General features: G+C 43.1%; 1 long non-coding RNA gene across 1 annotated transcript; it reads right to left on the bottom strand.

Annotated features, from left to right (window-relative positions):
- Window positions 1–691: 691 nt before the first annotated feature.
- Window positions 692–7,977, bottom strand: LOC310798753. Its single transcript, XR_014553784.1, has 3 exons — window positions 7,847–7,977; window positions 5,978–6,140; window positions 692–1,048 (listed from the first exon to the last, which is right to left on the bottom strand). It is a non-coding gene; the product is annotated as an uncharacterized lncRNA (long non-coding RNA).
- Between the last annotated feature and the right edge of the window lie 11,725 nt (window positions 7,978–19,702).

Below are 19,702 nucleotides of genomic sequence, written 5' to 3'. Positions count from 1 at the left end.
ATCTCCCGAAGCATCGAGCGGGAATGTTAACGTTAGTAGAGTAAACACAGCCGTAAGTGCAGATATTGCAGAAATAGGCTTAGTAACAATTAAACAAAGAATTTGAACATGCAACACAATAACAATTTTAAAACAACTAAAAACCTCACATTATGTTTCGCTACATGTTTCAGTCTGGACTTCCAGCTGTCCACCGGCAAAACAATAATGGCATTTCCCAAGGATCAAGCGGTAATGTTAAAGAGCATGGTGCAGGCAAAAAATAATAATTTATAGTTAGGAGGTAGGAGTGAAATGAAAAAAAAAAAAAAAAACATGCCCTTAGCTCAGAAATCTGGAGGAAAAGGTGGCATTATAATGCACCATTTCCCCCCCAAAGGCAACTGTTTAATTTCTGTTTAGTTTTGGCTCTATCTATGGTTGATATGGCACTTTATGAAGTTTTTAATAGTTTCAGTAGTCAAACATAACTAGTTGACCCCTAATATGCAATCGGTTTTTCAAAATAACGCCTATTTGGAAATATAATTTTGGAGAACCGCACAACCGACTGACCATCTCAGCTGATGTAACCCGGCTCCAGAATGGTCTCAGGTGGATAAGTATATCGTCACAGATGGACGGACAGATGGTCGGCCTACGGAGGCAATGATCCGAGGGAACGTTTATTGTTAATTAAAAACGTCACAGGTGTTATTGCTCGATTTGCAGGTTTATAAAAAACAGTATAGATGCAACTATGTGTGGGGAAAAAACAAAAGAGAATCCTAAAAGTCCCACATATTATTGCAAAGTGGTCTCTAACCTGCACCATGCTCTTTAATGTTAGTAGAGTAAAAACAGCCATAAGTGCAGATATTGCAAAAATACAATAACAATTAAACAACAAAAAATGGCAATGGGATTTTAGAGAAAAAAATCCTTTTCAAAAAAGGTAAAAAAAGTGCCAAAAAAGGTCTACCCCTTGCCTTCCACCCTGAGAGGACCATCACCAGAATTCCAGTTGGAGCCCTAGGCCGTGGCGCTGCAGTGCACTCGCTTCAACCAACTGTAATCACACAAGAGAAAAATGTGATAAACATGTTCCAGTTTTATTATCTGAACATCAGAAACGGTAAGCAAATGTTAGGCCTATACATATAAAACAGAAATACAAAACAGATCAGGACAATCTGTGTAACAGAAGTACTGAGAGGGAGTATCTCCCGTAATGATTGCAACAATAATAAACTAAACATGTAGCCTACAACATTAACATCTATTATCAACAAATCAAATTGTCTGTGGGCTTACTGGGCTACAATCCAAATTAGATTATCATTTGAAATTATTTGACCAGACTTACTGACCATTAGTCGATTTGTTTTCTGCTTGTCGCCTGCCTCTCTTGTTTTACTCGAGATGTACTTTTTCCTATTGTTTTATTTATCTATTGTAATTGTCTTTTTGTTTATTTGTTTTTATGCGGCCATTGTTTGTCTTCTTCCATCCAAACCGTTGGTAATCGAGAGAAGAAAAAAACTTTGTTATAAAATAATTAATTTGTTCCTAAACAAACGCCAATGTTCCAATGTATTTATTACTGTAGTAGTCTATCCTTTATAGTTGATATTTATTCCAGTGTTTTCATTAAGGGGCAGTAGGAATATGTAATTGGTCGGCATTAAACAGGCCAGGCCAAAAGGCGTGGGCTTACGCCAGGGGTGGGCAATTATTTTTCATGGGGGGCCACATGAGAAACCCAGATTGTTGCCGGGGGCCGAACAAATATTGTCATGCCGTAACCCATGGATGGGTAACTTTGATGATAGAGAGGGCCACAAAAAATGTCCTCGCTACCAGGTTTTGCTGAGGGCCAAACGGCGACAGCGTGAAAAATTTGGTGCATTTGAAGCCACGTTTAGAGGAATAACTCATTTTAAATTAACAGTTGTGATGTCATTATTCAGTCTTAACCACCAATATTTCATCCTTTTCTCACTCACTCCTATGTCACCACCTGCTCTCAGGGCTTGAAATTAACTTTTTTGACCACCTGCCAATATGGCTGCTAGATTTTAAAGTTACCAGCCAATTAGAATTTCCACTAGCCAAAATGTTTTTCTTGAAATAAATCAGAATATGAGTGGGTTAATTTAAGCATAAGTATCAGTAAGTGGCCCGGGATGATCAAAGCCTGTGTTGAGGGTCACACGAACAAAAATGCAGTCTTGAAGCTAAATAAATCCAAAACCAATGAGTTAATTATTTAAATTTCTAATTCAATGTAGCCTTTTAGTCATAAAGATTATTGAAAGATATTCCATATTCCAGACTGAAATGCTATAACAGAAGTGGAGTAATGGCCAGAATGACATGAACATTTGGACACTTATTCAGCGGGTATCTTGCATGTTGCGTTCAGGTGCACTGTGTAATTTTCTTTTTTTTTTTTTGCAATTCCATCGCGGGCCACACAGGTGGCGCCCGCGGGCCGGATGCGGCCCGCGGGCCGTAGTTTGCCCATGTATGGCTTACGCGCACCGGCAAAATGTTTGGCCATTTGAAGCCAAATGAGGTGAATCTAATGCTAATGCAGGGATGAAAAGTCATGGATAGTGAAAAAAGGTGACAGATATCAGGGCAGACATAAAACCACTCCGATATCCTCCTATTTTGCTATGAAAAAGGTGACTGTCACCTAAATGTGACTCGTTTGCATCCCTTCTAATGTGATGTTACATCTTACCTATTTGTTCACGAATATAATTCAACATTGCCTACATAATTGTAAATAACCTCAACTTAAAGTGGAGATGAAGCTGTTTGATAATATGACTGTAATTTGCATTTTATCTCAGACATGACACTGCAATCAAGTCTGAAATCCACTTCGATTTTCTAGAAGAAAATATAATTCATAATTCACCTTTTCACCACTAGATAGATGGATTTGAGACTTGCAGTGTCCCATCTTGTCTTGTCTGAGGTAAAATGCAAATGAACCACTATTAACAAACAAGAGTGGTAGGCTACAGAAGCAGAAAACAAATAAAATTTCATTTTACAGTTTGGTCAAATCGACTAATGGTCAATACGTCTGGTCAAATGGATTGTAGCCCAGTGTACTTGTATTGTGCAATCATTGCATACCCGATTATACCATGAATACTCGATTCTGATTGGCTGCATGGTGTCCATCATTTTCTGATAATGTACACCTAACTAGTAGGGCTGTGAATCTTCACTGGCCTCATGATTCGATTACGATTCAGAGGGCTACGATTTGATTATAAAACGATTATCGATGCATCTTGATGCATCTTAACACATTGAGTGCCACAGCGCTTCAGTAAAATTGTCTGGAGCCTGTGCCAGATTCACTTCCATTCAGTTGAAAACAGCTATAGAATTTTTTCTATTATGGCTATATTAACGGGGCTGGACTTTAATGAAACATTGAACACTCCTGCTTCTTCCAAAGAAGAAATTTTGTTTCTAGACAGTTCCATTATGAAATGACAGCCTCTCAAAAAAGTGCACTTTCAAGGGTTTTCTGTCGTTTTTTTTTACTTTCCAAGATATAGTCCCTTTTATGAATACCTTTTGCACTCTAATTTCGAGCACATTCACTGACTCTGGCTGGTGTTTTCTGATGTGGTGGCGTGTGGTGTGGTTTCTGTGCAGCCTGTGTGCCACACACCCCTCTCCCCCCCCCCCCCCTCCCCCCTCTCCACCTCTGAGCTGCGGGCTCCTCCCCACACGCACAGAGTTTGTTTTCTCGACTCCGTTTTTGCCCCGGACAGATCCCAGCGCCCATCAAGGAAATGATGCGCGCTGGCAAACGCGACTGAACGAAAAGGCTTGGCCGTTCGGCTTCGGATGCTGGCTTTCTAGGAAATCGTGTGGAGATAGATAGAAGCATAAGAGCTCAGTTGTGAGCGCGGATGCAGCCGAGCCCACTGTCCGCTGTAGACAGAGCAATATATACGGCTCTGGCAGAAAGCATGCATCGGTTTCCACTTTGATCACGGCTTTCTCCGCTGTCTCCTGTACAAAGTAAAGGATCTGAGGTGGGTGGAGCAGCTCCTGTGACGATGTTTAAGGTGGCGCCGTGTGATCCCTTGAAGGGATTCATGCTCACTGGCTGGGTACGACCTTAAACAGCAGAATTATGGAATAATATGAATTATGATTTTAGGACGTGCACAGACGTCCTTGGCACTGAACGTTACTTTTTTTTAGGACGTGCACAGACGTCCTTGGCACTCAATGTGTTAAATCGATGCATCACTTTTTTTCCCCAATACATGATTTATTTTTTCTCACTGTGTGGCTACTTTTAAAATAAAATGCATTTGGAATTGCATTGTATTATGATCCATAATTAAAATAAACAAATGCATGTACTTCCATTATATTTTATTCGATTATTAAAAAATGTATAATAATAATCGATTTCTGACATTTGTGAATCGATGCAGAATCGTGCACGTCCGCATCGCGATGCATCTTATAATCGATTATTTTTGACACCCCTACTAACTAGACAAACAGAATCCAGGAGGTCTTGCTTGATGTCAGTCCCCAGGTTTTGATGCAGACTACCATTGGATAAAACTAAGGCACTCCGTCTTCAAGTAAAAATATATATTTAATTAATCATCGAGCACAAGGCAAAGTAAGTCAAGTTCAAGTACAGTTTAGTTGGAGACGGAGATAGTTTTATTTCATGGTAGTCTGTATCAAAACCTGGGGACTGAAATCAAGCAAGACCTCCTGGATTCTGTTTGTCTAATACTATTACCTGCCCCACTAATGAGCACCAGTCGGATGAGCCATCAGATCCATGCGCTTCCCTCTTCTGCTGTATACTATTGTACACCTACTTAATTCAGTCAAATGGTCTGTTCACCATTCATAACTCAATGGGCCATGGTCTCAGCCTGTATAGAGGATTTTACAGCAGAGCCGTTCTGCTCTACCGGGTTAATATGGCCCTTTTATAAGTTTAGGGGGGGAAACTGTAGATCACCATATTGTGCTCAGTTTATCAAAAATAACGGCTATTTAGAAAATTTGATTTTCATTTTTAGAGATCTGAAAAACCCGGACGAGCCAGTCACCTCAGCTGACAGAAGCCAGGCTCTGAGCAGCACGCCCGGGGAACGTAACTGTTATCATACCAGGGAGAACGACCAAATTAACTGTTTTGTGCACCTCTGTGGTCATTAGATAATGTCCCTGTGGCATTTTGATTATGATGTATTTCCTTTTGGAAGATAAATGTTCTCACATATTCAATCTAATGCCTTGTAGTTAACTAGAACGACCGCACCGCGGATATATGCCTTCGCCAACAAGTGAGCAGTCGACATCCCTGTCTGTCCAGACTTTGACGTTTGAGCCAAATGTGATGACATTCAGTCAAGGTGTTCCTGAGATATCGCAGTAACGAGCTTGAAAATGGCATTCGTGAGGTGACAGTGACCTTGACCTTTGACCACCAAAATGTAATCAGTTCATCCTTGAGTCCAAGGATTTAAGCCAAATGTGACGAAATTCTGTCAAGGCATTCATGAGATATCGCGTTAACGAGCTAGAAAATGACGTTCGTGAGGTCAGTGACCTTGAACAGTATGGGTGCGTCGAAGGGACAAAATATCGGCATTCGATTAACACGATAAAAAAAAACGTGTTATGGTCGGCCCTTAATCGCATCGCGATTAACGCTGACAGCCCTAATATATATATATATATATATATATATACATACAGTATATATATCGAAAAGCAGCTGGGGGGGGCGTAAATTACAGTCTACCCAGTTCTCCAGGGACCACTACACCACTGGATACCGTTGCTATTTTCAAATACCCCAGTATACGAAATTTCTTTATTACCACCCAACCCTACCGTGAGTCCTGCTTGTGATAAAGGGCTGTATTTAAATAAATAAACTTTCAATACAAAGGCCAACCTATTATCAGAACCTCACCTTCATCTAGATTTGCCAATCAATCTCTGTGAAGGCCCTGATGAATGAAACCACATGGGGGTTCATTTCTGATGTCTTCCGCTTCACCATTTTCCCACTCTTCCGGCTCACCTGGACCTTGGCAGTGCATTTGGTGGAATCAGGATTAATCCTGACAAAAAACCTATAAAAAATGCAAACATTCGATGTAAAAAAAACTTAGTGCTAGTTAAAAATCAACTTTTCAGTGGCCACAGAGAAACTTTACACTTTCTGCAGTCAATTGTGGAAAGAGGAAACAGCCTTCTAGTGTCAAACTCTACACAGACATCATTCTGCACAGTGAAGCTCAAACATCCAACTGTATGAACAAGAAGAAAAATGTTTTCTTTTCTTTAGGGGTGTTTAAGAGTTTCATAAACTTTTGTTAACCACAGATCTTATTTCAGGCATCTAAACAAAACCCCCATACAAAAACCCCATTGATTTCCAGCAGGGCCCGAAATTAACTTTTGACCCACCGGCCAGTGGCGGTGGGTAGATGGAAAAAATCTACCCGCCAAGCATATTTCTTACCGGTCAAAAAAACAAACACATTTTTGTGTCACATATATTCATATATATTTAAAAAAAAATCAGTACATTTCAAGTAGATAAGGTATTACGTTGAAGAATACACACTTAAATAAGAGGCCAGAGTAAAATTTGAAGCAAATTATTGGCACAGCTGGCAATATTGGCACCATGGCGCAACATTGTTTTGCGTCGGTAACGTGTTCTCCATGATAAATTACGCCCTTTGATATTTATGACTCATGCTTTTGTTTTCCACAAGCTGCCTCACTGCATACAAATTAAAATAACAGCTACAATTTAGCGAGGCAGGATGGTTGTAAATTAGCCTACAATGCTGATGAAGAGCTCACAGATAAACGTTAACAGTAGCCTATTATGAACCTAAACGTGTTATTGTAAGTCGCTTTGGATAAAAGCGTCTGCCAAATGATGCAATTTAATGTAAACTCATTTGGTTAGTGTTGATGAAATATGAAAGCACTAATTTGCGGTTGGCAACATGTCTGACTGTTTTCATTCCACTTAATTAAACAACGGTAAATAAACACCGTTTCCACCGTGCTTTTCACTGATTGGTCAGAGATACTGTACACGTCATTTTCTGCGACACTATTTTGGCTAGTGTGAGGTTTAAGGACTACTAGTTAAGATGTACCTTACGTCTCCGTGATGCAACTAAACAAAGACACAACTTTAGTGTCAAACTAACTAGTTTGAACGTAGCAGTTAGTTTACACGCTAACTTAAGAGCGAACTTATGTTCAGCTGGTGCAACAGGCTGCAGACTCCCATGTTACACCACGGAACAACTCATCACTACAGCCCCAGCATCATACTGTAGCCAGTCTCTTGAAACACCGCTATCGCCAAACTTCCACGTTACGTTTATAAAATAGGCCGCATATGGGAAAGGGTCTAAGTACTTGGAGTATTGCTTCTCCATAATATGCCATGTACTATCTGTGTACATGATGGATGTTATTGAGTCATTTAAGTTGGTGGTTCTCAAACTGGGATCCGGATGGGGACCCTGTGACAAAATCTTGTCAAATGGGGTCTGTGGTCTAATTTGTGTCTTTTATCTTTCATTTAGTAGGTACCACTGTTCCTGACATAGTGGTCCATGGCAACTGCAAGTAGCTTCTTAACATCTAAAATATTCCCTGCATGCAAGTGGGGCTTTGTGACTTTAGGGTCAATGCATTGCCAATATACAGTATGTAAGAATAGTTTGCAGGGTTTACAGCCGAAATCATTTAAGAAATAGTATACAGGTAAAGTGATTCCACAACCATTTGTGAAAATAAGTAATACCTCTGAATAAACTCCAGAGTTGTGGCTGCTTCCACCTGATATTCTATGTTGAACACATAGTAGGAGGCGAAGAGGACGGCCAAGGCAGTGGTGAAGTCAAGGTGGCAGGTGGCAGCAGGTGGGATTACTACTCTCCCCTCAATGGACAGCATCCATTTTTTTGCAGTCAGAATTGGATCACCTGAAGAACAATAAATCAGACATTGCAACAATTATATTTCATTGCAATATCTTCTACAAATGATTGGATCCTCGGTCAGAACTGTAAAACAGAAAACATGCTACAGCGTCAACGCACTTGCCAAATGAGCTGCGGCTGGCGAGCATGGCAGCGCAGCCGGCGTGCAGAGCTCCCCAAAAATGTGACTCAACACAGCTGATGCGCAGGGATGTATTAGCAAAGGGGCGTACCAGGCCCAGGGACCCAAGACCTCAGGGGCCCTATAACCCAGAGTAGGGATGGGTATCAAGCACTGGTATTATTTGATACCAGTTCCTGATTAGTCAGTACCAGGAGTATTGATAAGGTCCTGGACATTTGGTGCTGCCATCGGTATTTTATTTTTAATTGTTTTACCGTTCCCTAATGATAACGAAGCGGCACCAGGCGTTTGATGTTGCGTGTTTACACTCTGTCCTGTCACGGCATAGTTTGAGACACGGATCAAGGTTAATAAGCGTTATGTGGATTTTCGGTTAATTTTACTTTTGACTAACCGACACCCTTAAGCGGTTAACCCTTGGTTAATTTTTTTTAAGAGGTGAAATATTAAGACAGTGGCGCGTGCCTTTCATTCCAGAGCTCCATAGGGTTTCAGACTGCATTTTTGCAACATTATTTTAGTGTGCGAGTCGGCCTGCTCTGCTTCCTACACTACCAAATCCGCTTGAATTTGACATTAACCTTATGATAGATGGGCAGATAACAGGTATATGCACTACATTCTCTGCTTAGGCTAACTTCTAGTCAATTTACACATTTTGCTGGCGACTCCCCTGCGACCCCCTCGTCAAGCTGAGGTTTGAGTATATAGGACAGGTCATCGGCAAGGCTGCAAGCCGAGGCTGATTGTTGGAGCATGTTCCTCGCAAAAAACTGGGCACTGGGCAGCATGACAAAGGTTTGAATTGAATGTGAAAATATATGAATGTGAAGCTTACCAAGCATGATGGTTGGAGTGACGGGGAGAGACAACTGGGCTTCTGCATCAGCGGGAGTGGTAGTCACCTACAGTATGAATGACAGTGAAGATAAGAAAATGGAGAAAGGTATGGAGAATGAAAAAGTAATTGAGTTAAAGAATTGGGAAAAACTTCAGAAAGACTTCATAAATATCTGGTTTTCAGTTTTCAGATTAACTACTTTCAAGAGATTCACTGGAAAAAGCTCATGAGATGTTTCTGGGCAATTTAACTACTCGTACTGTAGCTAGCAACCCATTAGAATACATACTTTACATGTGCAATGGAAATATGATTTGTGGAATGTGGACAGAGTGCAGGATGCCACTTCTGGTTGTAATCAATAAACTCTTGATAATGTAAACATTGTGCACACAGTAGGCACCAGTGAATCCACCCTCCACACAGCATGCTCTAAAGAGTTGAGAGATAGACGCTTGCACCGTATAAGTCATAGTGTAAGGTGAGGTATTTCCATTTAAAAGTGCTCAACCACCAACCACATAAACGTGCCCTCAAACAAAAATATGACCCAAGGCCCCAAGCCATTGGCAAACAAACCATTTACAAATATACAGTTAATACAAACTCCTAGGGAGACAGGACTGCCAGATGCAGACCTGCTTTTACTTGAGCCCAAGCACAAGATGCCATCAAAGGTTCACCAAACCTGCAAGACAATTCTGGAGGTTTGAAATGTTGCACTCTAATCAAAGTTAAAGGAGAACTTCACCGAAAAATAATGCCGATTTATTTAGCACTTGATCTCACACATATCCAAAAACTGGAAACAGTTTGACAGTTATTGAGAGTTGATTTGAGTTAGTTGATACCAGTGATGTAATTTGTGCATGAATGACATCACTGGCATCAACTTTAACTCAAATCAATTCAATAACTGTCAAACTAAATGATTGCCTGCAAAACTGTACAGTTTGCGGATATGTCTGACATCAAGTGCTAAATAAATCAGCATTGTTTTTCGGTGACTATTCTCATAGAACGAGTAGCACTGAAATGAAGGGTCAAAATAGCAAACTAATATATTAAAGCAATTAACGCACTTAGCCACTTACATCAGCTTGGAGAAAAAGGGCGCTCTCTTGCTCTTTGAAGTAGGTCAACATTACAAGCATCACTGCTAGTCCATCGGTGCCTGGCTCTCGGTCCTTCTTTAAGGCTTCCTTCAGAACAGCTTTCACTTCGTTACTCCACTTTGTACGCTGAGCTCCAAAGTAGTTCAGAAGCCTTTCACCCTTTTTGTCCAAGTCTTCGCCCAGTCTGGTGTGTAGTTCAACACCGGTGAGGGTCGTGAAGTGTGAAAGTAAAAACTTCCGTGAAAGAAGAAATGGCCACTGTTTACTTAAGTCCAGAATGCTGGGGGGTGGGGTTGCATTTATATCCTCCCGCTGTTTAACATATGTGATTGTCATTAGCTCTTCTACCTTCCCGCTCTCAGCTCCCTTGAGCCCCTCTCGACTGAATATATCCACCATCTCAAGCCTCTTTTCTTCTAATGACGCTGACGTTTCCCCATCTGGGTACTCCTCTGGCTGCCAACGAACACACCCATAACTGTCGATTTTTGCACATTTAGTTACTCTTGGCTGGTCATCATCTTCACTCATCTGGATGCGTTTGGGCTTCCTCAGGCGGGACAGTGTGTTGTCTCGATTTACATAATCAACTCTGGTCTTGAGCTGTTGGACTAAACTGAAGTACCCGCATCCAAGTAGATCCCCCTCCCCAGTTGTATCTAAGAAGCTATTTGGATATTTCTGAGTTATGACTTTTGCTAATACTGTGCATTCTTGGCGAGTAGGGTTCAAGGAGTGTTCTCTCATCGCATCAACGGTGACTCTTATCAAGTGTCGGCGGTCCCCCTCCTCTGGCTTCTTACCAGCATCTATAGCTCTCTTAAGAGACGGCTTCGCTTTGTCCCAGAGCACCCGGAAACTGTCCACCCATGCACTGTTCTGTATGGAGATGGGACTTTGGGGGGGCGATATGGAGCTTATGCTGGAGGTGGAGGTGGAGGTGGAGGCGGAGGTGGAGGGTTCTGGCTCAGGTGCTAAAGTGCTCAATTGGGGAATGGCAGGACCTGCATTATACAAACACAAGTGACAGGTCACAAAATGGTTGTGAGAAGTAGGGATGCACCAATACCACTTTTTTCCAGACCAACAGGGATAGATGCTAATATATGTGGTGGCCTGCAGAAACCCACATGCTGAAAATGTGACATTTTCATTTTTTTGATATTTAAATAAATTAGAAAACGTGAGAAAAACAGGTATCAATAATACAGCATTTAAATGTATACAATACTCATTTGCAACAGTTTTGATACCATCAGTGCTTTCTTTTAAGATTTGTCCCTCCCTATCATAATAGGTATCGAAGTAGAAATTCTAGTGTCGTGACATCCCTACTAGTGACAAGTTTAACATCACAAATGACCCCTATATTTTTGACATAACTGCATATTTACATGTTAATTAAAGTAACTAAAATCTCACCTCCTCTGAAGGAATGAAGAACCTTTCTGCACTGAAGGGGTGAGAGCAGATGGCTGAGGTCTCTTTCCTCAACGTAGTGCAGATCATTTCGCTCAGTCACACCTACTTTGGTTATCAACTCAGTGACTAATGTTTCCAGTGTCTCTCCAGCTAGCTGTGGTAGCACAGTCTGGACGGCCTCCTCAATGATCTTCTCCATTACTCACTCTGCCACCTGGAATACAGAATGATGCAGAGCAACAAGATCAAGACCAAACTGATTATATGCAGGCAGAGGGTAATAATCAACAAGATCGTCTACAGTCAAACACTGATACCGAACCTCGGAGTTGCTTTGTAAGCAATGCACACCGAGATCCAGTACAGGCACCGACTGATACTGTCGGACAACAAAATGCACCTTTGACCGATTTAACAGTATCAACATTATTCTCCCAAAGATGTACCCAGTGTCATTTTGGTTCACTACAACAGCCATGCCTCTTTTGTATAGTGTGCCTTTGAATGTGACAGAGGGTGTTTCTATAGTGTGTTCTGGATGTAGGCCCTTGAGACTGACAGCTCTCTGAATGCCAGTCTGGTACAGTTGGTCATCAAATTTACTTGCTTGCCCTATTTGCAGAGTTGGTGGAAACAAGCAACCAGCATGTAAATATGCTTGTAGTAATTGGTGTCTTTCAGCTAAGGTCTTCCACAGGTTTTTAAAGTTGTGCAGTTTCCTTGCACATTGCTTAAAATAAGTGTGCTTGCTTTCAAAGCGCAATGTCCACAACCTAATAAGGGGACCAAATCGGAGAATGAGTTCAGGGTAGTGGATAAGGTAGTGGTGCTTGGGTTTTAGTGTTTTTTCTGGGAATGAGGCAGTTCTTAGCTGGATGTATTCCTCAATAAGAATCTTAAGATATGCTACTTGGTTGGCATGGATCTTGGGTGCACATATCAAATCCACAATTTCTCTGAGTTTGAGACACAACTGCCATACCTCGTCATCAAGTGGGTTTTTGATTCTGTCCCCAACCAGAATAGGAAGGAGACGTAAGAGGCACCAATTTTGACAAGCATGTCCTCCCAGCTTCTCCCCATCAGATTTCACCTCGCATGGCTTGTTACTAGCATCACTGCCTAGGTATGTGAACTGTGATATACCGTAGTCCTGTTCAGTTGACCATAAGTGAAGTGTTTGCCCACTGTCACTAAGTGTTTGATGTACATAGCGAGATCAACTGAAACAACCCCTTCAAACAGGTCATGACCCAGACATGGAGGGAGTCCTGGCTGGCAAACATGATAATATTTCAACTGATTGAAAACTGAATCAAACTTTATCCCATGGGTCATTTCCTGTTTTAAGGTTACCTGTGCCAGACTGTTATTGTAACTCTCTACAGTTCTAACAGGGCCAGATTTGGTGGGTTCTGTTTGAAAAGTTCCTCTGTCTATAACGCAGTACCGGCAAAAATATGTACTTTTACTGAAGTTTTCAGTGAACCCACCAATGCAGTGTGACCCTAGATTATCCCCAGTAATGGCAATCACACAGGCCTTTACGTTCTCTCCATTGCCATATTCAATTCCAATTTCCTCCATTTGTTTCAAGTCATTAACTAAAGTGCAAAACACTTTTTCTTGGCCGAAAAATTTGAAATCCTCCTCTCTGCAGAGCAGAACAAGTTGCATTGGATCAATGGAAGACCTGTTGTGTGGCGCAATCTCGGCAAGTGTCATATACATAGCTAATATTTTGTGTTTCTTTTTGCCACTTCCTAACGGATTGGCTACCTCAAACGAATCCTGATAAAGGAGAATAGACAATGAAGATGGCCTTTCCTGTAACAGTATATTGTCTTTAAGATTTCTACCATCTCTCACGTCTTCCAGCACATCAGGAGATGTTTGTGTGTCAGATTTTGCTTGGGCATACTGCTCTTTGACTGAGTTCTGACTGAGGAGTGATTTAATTGTATCCTTGATGGGGACATACTGATAGAACCTCTCCTTGCCATTGGCATCAATGCCCAGGTAAGTCTGAGTTGGCTCAACATAGTTAAATCTGCTCTTAAAGAAGGATTTCCGGGTTTGATCTGTTCTAAGCACTCCTTCATTGCACATTTTCAGAAGGTTTTCTTTAGAGAGATCATCAAGGAGCCTCCTAATGTCACTTTCAGGCACATTCAGTGTTGTTAACTCTGCATGCATTCTAGACAAAAGGTGAGTCAAACTACTATTGTGCATCTCCTGCATCTCTTCAATCAAGGTCTGAATTGTACTGGATGGTAAAAGCATTTTAGCTTGCATTTGAAGATAAAACAGGGCCAGATTATTCATGAAACCATCCATGTCCACTTCATTGGTTGGGTTATCATTGACATCATCAAAATGTTCAAAAGTGTGATCTGGTTCACTGTCTGATGGCCTATTGGTGCTGGCAGTGGCATGGCTATCACACAAAGTATTTTTGTGTTTCCGGCTCAAATGTGAGGAAAAGGATGAACGAACATGGAAATACTTTGAACAGTTACTAAACGGGCAAGACACTTTTTTTCCATCTCTAATATGCCAATGAAGATGCTCACATAAGGTTGGAAAATTTACTGACACAAAGCTACAACCTTCAATTGTGCATGCCAAGTCAACTCCTTCAATTTGGCTTTGATGTGCTTTTTTAATTGTCTTTTTGTGGAAGCGGTACATGTGTGTTTTAATGGTACCACGTGCCACAGATGTGACAGGGCATTCTGCTACCCCACATGGAAATTTAAAGTTAGCAAGATTTCTGTGTATTGCAACATGTCCAATATAAGCAGGAATTGAAGCTGCATTGAACTCACAGTGCTTGCATGTGTACGGCATTTTGATGGGATAACCTCGATAGCTATGTTTGGTAGCCCTCAACACAGCATTGGTGGCTTCAAAATAACAGCAAACTAAAACTATTTTCGTTTAGTGCTAGTAGAAGGTACTTACAGATATTTTCTGGAAGTCCTGCTTGGACGTTAAACGAGCCACTTCTCTCCCACGGCGCAAAACTCCCAGGAGGAAGGCTTTGAAAAGTAAAATTCTTCTTCTTCTTCTTCTTCTTTTAGTTGAAAGTAAACTAAAATTGAAAAGTACAGCATATAAGCTTGTCTGTCGCTGTGTATTGAAGTGTGCAGAGCGGCAGCAGGCGGGAGGTCTGTTCACTACATGCTGTCTTGGCGCAATGCTTGGCGCTCAGAGAAGCACCGTCAAGTCAGCAGCTCCTCCCCTCTCTCTCCCCTCCAAGTGGCTCTTTGTTGACACAGGTGCAAGACTGACTGGCGCCAAGTCAGCAATGCCACGCCCACTGAAGATGCCTCTCTTTCCCTCCCGAATGTCCGTGTCTCGTATATTTTAAAGGGTACCTATGACCGTTTTTTTTTTTTTTTTTTTTTTTTCAGGATTGGCCACTAATAATGAGGCAATGGCACAGTTAAAATATTAGCCTCCAAAAACAAGGCCTTGTGGAGTTATAGCCCTTTCTATTGGTCAAATGTACAAAGAAAGTAACAAAAACGACTAGTTTCAAAACAGACGTTGATTTCAGAGGGAGCTAAAGGGCATGTGGGTGTCAAAGGTCAATCCAGCACGCAGAAAACAGGGTTTATTGTTTTATTTTCATACTTTTTGAGGTGTGCAGGCATGTAGCGTAACTCCGATTAGGCTCAAATTTGCTGACGGTAGGCGTTGAAAGATGGCCTAGCTGACAGGCAAATTTCGTGAAGTTACCTGTGGGAGTCAAGGTTCAAAGGTCAATCCAGCAGGCCCAAAACAGGGTTTACTGTTTTCTGTTCCTACGTTTTGAGGTGTGTAGGGGTGTAGCGTATGTCAAATTTGGCTCAAATTTGCTGGACACCTAGGAGACAGTCTTTGGGCCACTGGGGGAGATAATTGATAGCGAGGGCTTCAAACTGATGGAAGGTGTCAAGGTTGTAGAGCCTGACACCTTCCATCAGTTTGAAGCCCTCACTATCAATTAACTCCCCTGGAGGTCCTGGCGCTCCAATTTCTGTATTCTCGTATAGAAGCCTTAAGTGAACAATTGGGCCAAATCTGGGGTGTCGGCGGTCGAAGGGGCCCTTTTTTTGGCAAAAAAGCATTTTATGATTCTTCTTCTTCCTCGTGTCCGGCCGTCCTCTATATCAAGTCTTTCCAGTGGTTGGCGCAGGCGAGTGCAGCGGCATTTGGCTTGGCCAGGTCATCTCCAGTGCATTTTGGAGCATAGCTACATCTCATGATGTGTTCCATTGTTTGTGGTTCGCCGCACACACATGCATCAGAACATGTTATTGTCCATTTTTCCATGGCTGCCTTGCAGCGTCCTTCGCCGACCCGCAGACGGTTCAGTGTTTTCCAGACGGCCCAAGGTTGGTCATGGCCGGTCGCTAGGCATTCGTCTGGGGTGATGCCTCTCTCTGTCCATTGGGTTGTCTGGCTGCCCAGGCTGTTCCACTGGTTATGCCACTCTGTAGTCCTGGCAGCAGATGGTGTGGTCTCCAGTTCTACAGTGGCATCCAGGAAGCTGCTTCTGGACCTGAGCCGTTTCTGGGGGGCAGAGTGTTGGTGGAGTGAGTGCCGGTTGTCATGGGCCTGCTTTTTGCGCTCGGCTTTGGCGGTGACTGCTCTGCGGATGTCAGGGGGGGCGATGCCAGAGAGGGCGTAAAGGCAGGGTACGGGGGTTGTTTTAATGCACCCAGTCACTATCCTGCAGGTCTCGTTGAGGATAGGGTCTATTTTGCGTGCATGGCTTGATTTATACCATGCTGGGCAGGCATATTCGGCGGTGGAAAAGCACAGGGCTAATGCCGTTGTGCGCAGCGTACTTGGGTGAGCTCCCCACTTTGAGTTGGTAAGTTGACGCAGAAGGCTGTTCCTGGTGGACACCTTAGCTCTCGTCTTCTGGATGTGTTCCTTGTAGCTGAGGGTACGGTCTAAGGTTACTCCCAGGTAGACTGGGTGCTGGTGGTTTTCAAGCCTTATTCCGTCCCAGGTTACGTTGAGCTCCCGTTTAGCCTCCTTGTTTTTGAGGTGGAAGCTACAGATTTGGGTCTTCCCAGGGTTTGGACGTAGGTGGTTTTCCAGATAGTATGAGGACATATCTGTCAGTCCTTGTTCCAGGGTTGACTCGACTTCTGGGAAGGTATGCTGCTGCGTTGTCATGGCTAGGTCATCTGCGTAGATAAACCTGCTGCATCCTTCTGGTAGGGGCTGGTCGTTGGTATAGACATTGAAGAGGAGAGGTGCCAAGACACTGCCCTGCGGCAGCCCGTTGTTCTGGTGGAACCATCTGCTTTTTTTATTGTTGAGTGTGACATAGAACATCCGGTTGCTCAGAAGACATCTTATTATGTTGCACAGTTTGGCATCCGCTGTCATGTCGAAAAGTTTTTTGGTCAGCAGCCTGTGTTGGACGGTGTCATAAGCTGCCGAAAGATCTACAAAGGCAACGCCTGTTATCAGCTTCTTCTGGTAGCCGTCCTCGATGTACTGGGTGAGGTTTAGCAGTTGGCCTGTGCATGATTTTCCCTGTGCATTTTATGATGATGAGATTCCTCACGAAAGTGCTTTCTCACTATTATACAGGCTCCTGAAGGCACAACGACCCCAGATTTTGCACAGTTGATCAGTAAGCATGCCTGAACTACTGTGCAAAATCTGGGTTCATTCCGTCGAGCGAGGCCAATATAGGGGCCAAAAAGCTGTTTTGGCCTCACTTTGTCTAAAGACAAAACATTGCTTTTTTAAGATAATACGGGCCAGCAAAGGCGAAAAGAGCCCAATTTTTGCACATGTGATTGGAATGCAGGTCTAAACTAGTGTGTAAAGGCTGGGGTCATTCCGTCCAGTGGGGGCAATGCTATCACTGAAAAGCTCTTTTTGGGCCTCGCTCGATCACAAAAAAATGCTTTTTGGGGATAATACGGCCCCGTGAAGACAGAAAGACCCCAGGTTTTGCACAGGCGATGGGAGGCCATCATTGAACTAGTGTGCAAAGTCTGGCGTCATTCCGTCTAGCGGGGCCAGTTTAGGGGCCAAAAAGCTGTTTTTCATCAAGTTTTGGCAGAATTAACCACATTTAATGGGCGTGCGGACCAACTTCCTGTAAGCATAACTTCACCAGATGTGGCTCACAGCTAGCGCACATTCCAAAGCCTACTGTCAGCAAATTCTAGCCAAATCGAAGCTACGCTCAGAGAGATAGCCCCCGGCACAGCTGACCAAGTCACAGAATCTATGTGAAATCCTGAGTTTTACAAAAACTTTACGCTGCTGGGTGCCTAAGACGGCTCTGGACACAATTCACAGGATCCATTCTCGCTACAGGCTAACTACAGCACCTACTCTAGACTCTCAAACAGTGTTTTCGGCCGTCGCTTCAACGATGGATTTTTCCAGAATTTCCTTATACGACACACATGCCAAATCCAGTGCGCAAATGTAATGTTTATGGGCATGCAGACCGACTTCCTGTAAGCGTAACTTCACTAAATTTGGTGAATTCACAGCTAGGGCACCTTCCAAATCCTATGGCCCATTTCCACCGCAGGTAGTAGCGCGATCCCGCTCCGCTCGACTCGATATTTGGTCTCATTCCACCACTAAAAACTATCCCAGCCCGGGTTGTATTGGGGTTGAGTCGTGCTACTTTTAGTACCTGCCTCGTCGTGGTTCTATTCTGTGAACCCGGGTTCATACGGTGACGTGAAAACATTGTTGACGACTGATTGGTCAGGCAGAATCGTGTTTACTCTGTCTACTGACTGTCATATGCAATGCTGGCGGCTGCATACCAGTTTAGTGGGCTTACCTTCTCTTCTGTTATCTATATTTCCATCAGTCTTTTGTGTTGCTGCCTTCGCCTCCGGTGAAATAAAATCGTGGCGGGTGTTCAATTGTCTGAAAATTCCGCTGAAATTTGGGGGCGTTTCCTCCATTCCCCTAGGAGTTATGAGCAACCCTAATTTCAACATTTTTAAACGATTACTCCTCCCCCTTGCCTAGGGGGAGGGGACCCCCGGTCCCATTTTCACAGGGTGTACTCTCCTATAGGGGGGCTACAAGCTCCAACCGAAATTGGAGCGCCAGGACCTCCAGGGGAGTTAATTGTCAGGCTCTACAACCTTGACACCTTCCATCAGTTTGAAGCCCTCGCTATCAATTAACTCCCCTGGAGGTCCTGGCGCTCCAATTTCTGTATTCTCGTATAGAAGCCTTAAGTGAACAATTGGGCCAAATCTGGGGTGTCGGCGGTCGAAGGGGCCCTTTTTTTGGCAAAAAAGCATTTTATGATGATGAGATTCCTCACGAAAGTGCTTTCTCACTATTATACAGGCTCCTGAAGGCACAACGACCCCAGATTTTGCACAGTTGATCAGTAAGCATACCTGAACTACTGTGCAAAATCTGGGTTCATTCCGTCGAGCGAGGCCAATATAGGGGCCAAAAAGCTGTTTTGGCCTCACTTTGTCTAAAGACAAAACATTGCTTTTTTAAGATAATACGGGCCAGCAAAGGCGAAAAGAGCCCAATTTTTGCACATGTGATTGGAATGCAGGTCTAAACTAGTGTGTAAAGGCTGGGGTCATTCCGTCCAGTGGGGGCAATGCTATCACTGAAAAGCTCTTTTTGGGCCTCGCTCGATCACAAAAAAAATGCTTTTTGGGGATAATACGGCCCCGTGAAGACAGAAAGACCCCAGGTTTTGCACAGGCGATGGGAGGCCATCATTGAACTAGTGTGCAAAGTCTGGCGTCATTCCGTCTAGCGGGGCCAGTTTAGGGGCCAAAAAGCTGTTTTTCATCAAGTTTAGGCAGAATTGACCACATTTAATGGGCGTGCGGACCAACTTCCTGTAAGCATAACTTCACCAGATGTGGCTCACAGCTAGCGCACATTCCAAAGCCTACTGTCAGCAAATTCTAGCCAAATCGAAGCTACGCTCAGAGAGATAGCCCCCGGCACAGCTGACCAAGTCACAGAATCTATGTGAAATCCTGAGTTTTACAAAAACTTTACGCTGCTGGGTGCCTAAGACGGCTCTGGACACAATTCACAGGATCCATTCTCGCTACAGGCTAACTACAGCACCTACTCTAGACTCTCAAACAGTGTTTTCGGCCGTCGCTTCAACGATGGATTT

This window comes from Poromitra crassiceps (assembly GCF_964638095.1).
Source record: "Poromitra crassiceps genome assembly, chromosome: 26".
Classification (NCBI taxonomy): domain Eukaryota; kingdom Metazoa; phylum Chordata; class Actinopteri; order Beryciformes; family Melamphaidae; genus Poromitra; species Poromitra crassiceps.
This window is presented reverse-complemented; position numbering and strand designations above follow the sequence as displayed.